Source organism: Heterodontus francisci, chromosome 21 (assembly GCF_036365525.1).
Source record: "Heterodontus francisci isolate sHetFra1 chromosome 21, sHetFra1.hap1, whole genome shotgun sequence".
In the NCBI taxonomy this organism is placed as follows: Eukaryota; Metazoa; Chordata; class Chondrichthyes; order Heterodontiformes; family Heterodontidae; genus Heterodontus; species Heterodontus francisci.
This window is the reverse complement of record NC_090391.1, coordinates 33,319,802-33,328,077: the sequence shown is the minus strand read 5'-3', so window position 1 is coordinate 33,328,077 and position 8,276 is coordinate 33,319,802. Positions and strand designations below refer to the sequence as shown.

At 43.1% G+C, this 8,276-nt stretch overlaps 1 non-coding gene across 1 annotated transcript; it reads right to left on the bottom strand.

Annotated features, from left to right (window-relative positions):
* Positions 1 to 6,426: 6,426 nt before the first annotated feature.
* trnas-gcu (transfer RNA serine (anticodon GCU)) lies at positions 6,427 to 6,508 on the bottom strand. The gene has a single exon. It is a non-coding gene; the product is annotated as a tRNA-Ser (tRNA).
* Between the last annotated feature and the right edge of the window lie 1,768 nt (positions 6,509 to 8,276).

Here is an 8,276-nt window from a genome sequence, read left to right as displayed (position 1 = left end):
TTCGGCCCATTGTTCCTGTTCTGGTTCTTAGATAGCGTCATTCAATTAATCCCACTCCCTCCCTGCTCATTCCCTATAGCCCTGTAGGTTTTCTGCTTCAGGTATTTATCCAGTTACCCTTTAGAAGTTATTACTTAAATTGCTTCCAACGCCCTTTCACTGAGTGTATTCCAGATCTCAATAATTCACTGGATAATTGTTCTCTGCTGTCACTCCTGGTTCTTTTTGTCAATTATCTTAAATCTGTGTCCTCTGGTTCTGACACTTCTGCCACTGGAGCAGTTTCTCCTCACTGATTACATCTAAAGATCGCATTATCTTAGACGCTTCCAATAAATTTCCCTTTAACCTCCGCTTCCCCGCAGTGAAAACCCAGTGTTTCTCCAGACTCTCCACATAACTGCTGCCTTTCGTCCCTGAATTCAAACTTGAGTTATAACTACAAGGATCATTCGGAACTCCACAGAAATGCTCTCTTGCGTTACCATAGTGAGCTCTCGGATCGGAGTGGGGGACACTTTGCTCCTTTTTATGAAATTACCCCATGTTCTGAAGCCAAGTACATAAGTGGGAATCTATGGAAAAGTCAAGGACACATATCATTGCCCTTGTTTAATACAAGCGGCATCGGCAATTTGGATGGGTCTCAGGACTGGGGAAAGATTGCTGATACTGATGAGGACTGAGAACATGATCAAGATAAAGAATCAATTATGTATCACAGCTGCCAGGGCTGGGCGTGTCGCTCAGTGGTAGAGTGCATGCTTCACATGAATGAGGTCATGGGTTCAATCCCCAGCATCTCCAGGGAGCTTTGAGGGGAACGTTGCGCAGCAAAGGAAGTGTAGTACGGTTAAACTTTAGGTTTAAATTCACAATTCGCAGCAAGAAAGCTGTTTAATCAGTCAATGATATTGTCGAAGAACTTCATCGCACACCCTCCGAGCAGTGCACCTCATCCAATAGCAGTCCAGTGTCAACACAGCTCACAGACGTGAATGTATCCCGGTGCAGTGTCGTGCTCGCAGTCCACACTTGCTTTATACGGGATGCCCTGTCACTGTTCCACTCACTTTCCTAATCTAACATCAAATGTCAGACTGGGCACTGCTTGGGCAAGACGGAGAGTTCGGCATTTGCGTGAGAAGCAGAAAGGGTGATGGAGTCTTGGGGCATGGAATCATGGAAAGGTGACGGCACAGAAGGAGGTCATTCAAGCCGTCCAGCCCATGCTAGCTCTCTGCAAGAGCAAGTTAGCTACTCCCACTTCCCTGGCTTACCCCTTAGCCCTGCAATTATCTTTTTTGATCTTCAGGCGCTTATCCAATTCCCTTTTTAAAGTCACTCTTGAATTTGACTCCACCACAGTCTCAGGCAGTTTATTCCAGATCCTAACCACTCACTGGAGAAAGAAGATTTCACTCCTGTCGCTTGTGATTCTTTTCTCGATCACCTTAAATCTGAATGATCTGGTTCTGGACCCATCCACCAATGGGAACAGTTTCTCTCTATTGGCTCTGTTTTTACCCCTCATGATATAAAACCAAACAGTTGGCTGATCTTAAATTAATCTCAGCATATTCCCAACTCTCAAGCTGATTTTACACTGCACTCCTTTGAGGGCCCATCTGAGCGACCACTCTCGGTATCAGCAGATACTATTTACTTTTATAAACCTTTCTGAGCCACACAACTAACAAGTGACGATTCAGTTCCCTCTCACAGTCATTCACACCCCTCCATGCAATCTTACAGCTGATTGACAGTTACCGGCAACCGACAGTTTCTCTTAACTAGATTACAGTTTCTCTCATGGTTCTTTTAAAGTACTAGGTTTAATTCAAAATGATAAGCAAAATTTCGTTTTGTGATTCACTCAACAAACTTACCACAGAATTCTCACTCTTACCAAATTCCCAATTTTACACTCTATTTCGCTGCTCTCCTTTTCTGACCACTCTGTGCAAACTCTCTCTTTAATATTCAAATGCTGCCTTGATGGAAGATAGGAACATAAGAATACAGGAAATAGAAACAGGAGTAGGCCATTCGGCCCGTTGAGCCTGGTAGGCCATTGAAACAGATCATGACTGATCATCTACCTCAGTGCCATTCACCACCATATTACTAACCCCATATTATTTGATGTCATTCATACCCAGAAATCTATAGATTCTGTCTTGAACATGTCCAATGTTCGAGCTTCCACATACCTCTGTGGTCGGTAATTCCACAGATTCACCACCCTATGAGCAAAGAAATTCCTCCTCATCTCAGTCTAAAATGGCCTACCCTTCATTCTGAGACTATGTGTCCTTGTTCTGGACTCACCAGCCGGAGGAAACATCCTATCTACATCCACCTGTAAGAATTTTGCGAGCTTCAATGAGATCACCTCTAATTCTTTGGATCTCTGGAGAATTGAGGCCCAGTTTCCTCAATCTCTCCTCATCAGACTTGCAATGTTTCAATCCATATTTCATTGCTGATTGTACAAGACTGAATGCTCTTACTTTGATTGTGGATCCACCTCACTTCTTCTCAGCCTCTGCTTCTGCAGTCAGTCTCTCAACGCTTCCTGGTTTGAAACTCTGCGAGCTGGAACAAGTGACACACTCGCCCTTCCTTCCAGCTCTCATGTCTCAAAGTAGCTCACACTGGAACATGGATACGGCCGCCTTGTTGCTGTTGTTTGGTGAGTCGTTAAAGAACATTCTAACAAAGCTTCTAGATTCCGGGTCTGTGAGGGAGATGAGTCTGCAAAAGGCAGAGGGAGATTGGAACTGAGCCCGGAGGTGTCGGATATCCTGCAGCTCAGTGAGTGAAAACAACATTTACTTCGGTATGTAGTATTCGAGTTTGGAAAGCTATTGCAGAAGAGGCATCATTGTGCCGACCTCTTAACCTCTCGATCTGCTGCCTTTGACAGAGAAATAATTAAACTCATCCTCGCATACAGTAACACAAAGAGACAGATACCTATTGAATCCATCACTCAGACAGAATCAGAGATTAATAGACACAGAATGATTCCAACATTCACATAAAGTGCCAAACATTGTCAGAGTCAGAATGAATCACACACTCAGACATCACTACTGGAGACTGTCAGATGGAGAATGAATCTCACACTGACATACAGTCCCAGATAGTAACAAGTACACAGTGAATTTCAGTCATATACTGTAGCAGACAATGGAAGAAACAGAATGTATCACACACTCACACACAGAGCTAGAGACTGTTACATGCAACATTTATGTGCCAAACATACACGCTGCTAGAGACTGACAGTTAGAGAAATAAACCAACACACACAAAATTACAGTGCAATCGAGTGACAGCGGCAGGTTTCATCCGACATGTGCACAGTGCCAGAGACTGACAGTTCAAACTTAAACCAGCACACGCACGCCGTGTCAAAGAGTGACACGCACATAATTAATTCGACACAGACACGCAATAGTGGAGACTGACAGATCTCGACTCAATCTCACTCCCACGTCTTGGACAACTGATTTAACACAAAAGTGCAACCAGCGTTGGTGTAAAAAATGTAATAACAGCTCGTCTCAATTCCGAGAATTTCTTAGTCCCAGCCGTCCAAAGGAGGCTGAACAATGTAGTGTCTGTTTTGTCCCTCTCTGATCTGTGAACTTCGCTGTAACGCATATTTCTGACATCTGCTGGCCGAGTTTGAGAACTGGAACATAGCGCAGTGAATTCACACAGTCCGTCAGGGTTAAAGAAGCAGGCAATGTGAGGAAATAGTTTCTGCCTGTATGTTCCCCTCTCACATTGTTTCACATTGATATACTGAAGAATAAATCAATCGATTGCTAATAAATACAAAAGATTCCCTTCTTTATTTGACTATTTGTAAATATGCCCTGTTATATTTTACTCTTCATTGAACAGTATTTCTGATTGATTTCTCACTTCAAATAAAGAAAACATAAACACACAAAGAACTGAGCACAAATCTGGGATTTTAACAGTGTTGCTCTTATTGAAGGATGAAACAATCCCTCTGGGAAGGAATGGATATTTAAATAAGGAATGGGAAGAAGCGTCGGGAGAAAAGATTCCGAGACTCAATGAATTGGAGTGAATCCATGTAATTCTTTCGGTGTTTCACTGTATAGTTCAGGTCAGATAAGAAATAGCAATAAAAAGGAGGAAATCCGAGTTAAATTTTTCGTGACATGGGAATTAAAGCCACGAGAAGGATTTTCTTCCTTTGCACACGTTATCCATTCCAATATGTTCAGGCTCCATTCCAATCTTTGAGCCTCAGAAGGACAGAGATCACAACATATGAAGCTGCGATGGCCAGGAAATGAATCGAATTCAACTGCTTAAAACGACAGCTATGTTCACCACTATGCACCATCGCCTGTAGCAGACAATGTAGTTCTTCTGTTGAGTTCAGGACTGAACCGCTAAATTTGACCTTCTGTAACTTGATACACACTCAATAGCGAATATGATAAACATCAATCTCGCAACAGACTGCCGGATTCCCATTTTATTTGAGCCAAGGATCCATTTCACAGCCCTGGCAGGTGGATTGTAGCGGTGTGTTACGGGGCTTAGTTGTATGTTTCACAGAAGCTGAAAAGGAAGGGAAAACATGGAGCATTCCAGGGAGAAAATCAACATTTAATTCAGAAGCATAAATCAACAGAGAGAGAAATGACTTCAGAAACACAATGTGCTTGACTGTAGGTGTTTTCTTTTCTGTCTCTGATCCAAATTGATGGCGGTAAATAATATTGGTCGACAGGAAGGGACACAAATCACAAGGTAATCACTGTGTGAGGGAATCCCCTCAGTAGGGTGCTGTCTCACCGACACATTGGTGTCTTTCCCCTGTGTATCTTCACATAGTCGGTGCGTTTTTCAGTGGAAACGTGGCTGCAGAGAGTCTTTTGGAAATTAACTTCCTGATTGCATAGAAGATGCTTGTGAATGGTGACAAGCATTGAATCGGATTGGGTAACTAAACACAAGATATTGTGACATCACCCCAATTACACCCAATCATCACGAAAGCAGAATTTCGTGGGAATGCTCAGCAGCTGTGTCAGCATCTGTGGAGAGAGAAACACAGTGAACGTTTCAGGTCGATGAGCCTTCTCCAGCATTGTCTCTGCCCACCATCACTATAGCCTATGAGTTAAAGAATGAATCCCACATTCACTACAATATCAGAGTCTGCCAGGTGCAGATTGAACCAGGCAATCACACAGAAAAATCAGAGAAAGTTTATGGCACAGAACGAGGCTACTTGGCTCATTGTTTCTGCGGCGGCCAAAAAACGAGCCACCCAGCCTAATCTCAACTTCCAGCATTTGGCCCACAGCCCTGCAGGTTACAGCACTTGAGGTGCATGTCCATAGACCTTGTTTAATGATGTGAGGCTTTCTGCCTCTGCCTCTTTTACAGGCAGTAAATTCCAGACTTCAACTACCCTCCGGGTGAAAATAAGCTTTTCTTCTTTTCCCCTCTAATCTTTCTACCAGTCACTTTAAATATATGCACTTTAGTCACTGAAGTTTCTGCTAAGGTAAATAGGCCATTATCAGGCACTCTATCCAGGCCCCTAAAAACTTTGTACATCTCAATCCAAACCCCTCTCATCCTTATATTTTCCAATGAAAACAACCACAGCCCATCCAATCTTTCCTCACACTTGCATTTTTCCCAAACATGGCAACATCCTCATAAATTTTGTCTATAATCTGTCCAGTGCAATTACATCCTTTCTGTAATAAGGTGACCACAATGGCACACAGTACTCAAGTTGAGGCTGAACTAATGACTTATACAGTCCCAGCATAATATCCCTGCCCTTATACCTGTACCTCAACGAATAAAGGAAATCATTCCATATGCCCTCTTAACGACCTTATCAACCTGTCCTCCTACTTTCACGGATCTGAGGACATTAACTCCAATGCGCCTCACGTCCTTTGCACCTCTCTGTATTTTCCCATTAATCGTGTATTGCTTTGCCTTGTTTCGCCTCCCCAAATGCATCAACTCACACTTCTCTGGTTAAATTTCATTTGTCATTTTTCAGCCCACCTGACCAGTCTATTGATATCTTCCTGTAGCTTACAGCTATCCTCCTCTCCATCAACCACATGACAAATGTTTGTGCGGTCATTAAATTGTTGATCATGCCCCTGCATTTATATCCAAATCGTGAATATATTCCGCAAAATGAAGAGCACCTGGTACTGAGCCGTGTGGGGCACCACTGGAAACTGCCTTCCAGGCACCAATACACAGGACTACAATTACCCATTGTTTTCTGCCACTGAGGCAATTTTACATCAAGCTTGCTATATTTCTCTGGATCCCATGGTGTTCACTTTCCAAAGCAGTCCACCATTTGGGACCTTGTCAAAAGCAGATAGATGACAAGAATGGGATTCGAACCCACGCGTGCAGAGCACAACGGGTTAGCAATCCATCGCCTTAACCAATCGGCCACCTCGTCGTACGACTGCAGCAGTACCGAGACGGAAAAAAAATGTATCACCGCATACAGAATGATCGCTACTGATTGAATTCATCACTCACAGACAGAATCAGAGACTGATAGACACAGAATGTTTCCCATATTCACATACTGTGCAAATATTGTCAGAGCCAGAATGAATCACATACTCAGACACAACCACTGGAGAATGACAGATGAGGAATGAATCTCACACTCACATCCAATCCCAGAAACTGACAGGTGCACACTGGATTTCGGTCACATACCGGAGGAGAAAGTGGCAGAAACAGAATGATTCCCACCCCGACACATATAGCCAGAGACTATTAGATAATCTGCATTTGCATTAATCCGCCAAACACACAGACAGTAACAGAACTAATCCAACACACGCACATAGTGCCATAGGGTGACAGGGACAGAATTCACCCAACACACATACACAGCCCCAGAGACTGACAGTTACAAAATTATTCCACCAGAGAGTAACAGACGCTGAATTAATCCAACACATACGCACAAACAGTCCCAGAGACGGGCAGTTACAAAATTATTCCACCAGACAGTGACAGACGCTGAATTAATCCAACACACACACACAGTCCCAAAGACGGGCAGTTACAGAATTATTCCACAGAGAGTGACAGACACTGAATTAAACCAACACAAATACACTATGCCAGAGAGTGACTGACACAAAATTAATTTGACAGAATATAATAGAGACTGTTTGATAATGTCCGAATCTCACTCCAATTAGTTGTCCAATCAGGTCCATTTTTAGTGTCGTCAGCAAACTTCTTGATCATGCCCTCACATTTACATCCAAATCATGAATATAGACCACAAAAATCAGGGCACCAACTACTGAGCCGTGCTGGACACCACTGGAAACATCCTTCCAGTCGCAAATACACGGGATTACAATTACCCTTTGCTTTCTGCCACTGATTCAATTTTCCATCCAGCGTGCTACATTTTCTTGGCTCTCAAGGGATTTTAACCAATCCTACATTTTGGACCTTGTCAAAAACAGACGAACAACAGAATGGAATTTGAAATAAAAACAAGAAATGCTGGAAACACTCAGCAAGTCTGGCAGCATCTGTGGAGAGAGAAGCAGAGTTAACGTTTCAGGTCAGTGACCCTTCTTCAGAACTGGCAAGTATTAGAAATGTAAAAGGTTATAAGCAGTTAAAGTGGGGATGGGGCAAGAGATAACAAAGGAGAAGGTGTAGATAGGACATGGTCACAGAATAGCTGACCATAAGGTCATGGAGCAAAGATAGGTTAATGGTGTTTTGAAAGGCAAAGGATTAGTACAGAAAGGGTGTTAAAGGACTTAAAATTGAACAGCCACAAGTGCAAACATGAAAAAAACAGTGGGAAAGCAAACTGAACAAACTGAGATGAAATGAAATAAAACAGACACACAAAAAATATGGAAAAAAAAGGAAAAGGAAAAAGTAACTGAAATTAAAAGTAAAATGGGGGGCCCGTCATGCTCTGAAATTATTGAACTCAATGTTCAGTCCGGCAGGCTGTAGTGTGCCTAATCGGTAAATGAGATGCAGTTCCTCGAGCTTGCGTTGATGTTCTCTGGAACACTGCAGCAATCCCAGGACAGAGATGTGAGCATGAGAGCAGGTGTGAGTGTTGAAATGGCAAGCAACAGGAAGCTCAGGGTCCTGCTTGTGGACTGAGCGGAGGTGTTCCACAAAGTGGTCACCCAGTCTGCATTTGGTCTCCCCAGTGTCGAGGAGAC